The sequence below is a fragment of the Otolemur garnettii genome, unplaced genomic scaffold (genome assembly GCF_000181295.1).
Source record: "Otolemur garnettii isolate 467f Iridium unplaced genomic scaffold, OtoGar3 scaffold00150, whole genome shotgun sequence".
Lineage (NCBI taxonomy): Eukaryota > Metazoa > Chordata > Mammalia > Primates > Galagidae > Otolemur > Otolemur garnettii.
The window spans coordinates 2903068-2904510 of record NW_003852545.1 but is presented as its reverse complement, the minus strand read 5'-3'; positions in this window follow the sequence as shown (position 1 = coordinate 2904510).

Sequence of the window (1443 nt, the reverse complement as noted above, 5' to 3'; positions counted from 1 at the left end):
AAAAAAAAAAAATGAATGAGAAGAAATAAAGCAAAAAATACCACGTACAAAAAGCTTTTGTCTTAGGAAGAATCCTTTTAATCAGCCTTTTTTAAAGCAACTATGTATCCATAGGCAACTGAATTGTGAACCCATAGAAGAGATGATGAAATTAGGCAATTTCATTTATTTTCTTCATCAAATAAATACTTACTTGGATGTACCAAGTATTCTTCTGGACACTGAGGATATGTCGCTGAACAACACACACCCCCCTAAAAGTTTGTTTTCCCTTCTTTTCCATTATAAAAATAGTTTTATATTAGGCAAGGGTAAATAACGAGAGATGCACAGAAAGAAACCCACTCCCTCTAGGCAGGGCAGTGGCTGTTGGAGAAGCGTAGAAGGTCGTGAGTGCTGCGAGGGTGCTTTGAATTAGGTATGAAGGAAGGACAATGAAAAGCAGTCATTGTGGGAAACGTACGGGAAGTTATAAAGAAACGGTGGAAATGGAATTATTTTTAAGATGAGACATTGACTTTTTTTTTTTTTCATAATTCATGGCAGTCATTGAAGAAAAATCAAGGTCATGGTTGTTAGCCAACAAGTTGAGACTTCAGGGTGCTAACTAGAGTCAGCAGTGCCCAAAGCTCCAGGAAGAAAGGTGGACCCGGGCAGCAGTCGATGGGGACGTGAGGATATGTGATGTGTGGAGTTAACACAGCACTTCCATCTGACTGGAGGTTAGGGCCCTCGAGCAAGGAGCAGGAGCTCGGAAAGACCTGGTGAAGACAAGATGGGGCCCAGGCTGGGGACCACAATGACTGAAAATGAAGTGCATAAAAACAAGAGAGTCATAAGAGATCCTTTAGTATAGTTTGTCCTCAAAAATAAGTCCTGGCCTTTTGATTAAATTATTGATGAATTAAAGTACATTTTCATACCTGAATTTAAAGTAATATCATCATAATGTGTATTTTGTATCACTGATTAGGATACCAGGATTCTTCACTTTATTTTACTTTTTTACAAGAATCAACTACTGTCCAGTAGTCTCAAGATTTTGATAGGAGGAGTTTTCCTAAACACTCAAATAATGTACTAATAATTGTAATTGTGTGACTTTCTAACTTGGGAAATTTTTTCTGTATATATTCAGCCCCCTTGTCCACATTGATTCTTAGCATAAATTTGATTATTTAAATGTAGAAATAATACTTTAACCTGAGTATTATTCATAGGAAATGAAAATTTAAAGTATCATTATTACCCTGAAAATCATGAACATACAATCATTTTATAAAAGTATGCTTATTAAAATATTCATTATACTAACATTATATTTCATTCTTTTTTCTTGGTCAGAATTATCTTAGCTTTATGTTTAATTTTTTTTTTTTTTTTTTTTTTAGAGCCTCAAGCTGTCCGATTTGGGGCCATAAAAGTGTATCAATAATCCATGGT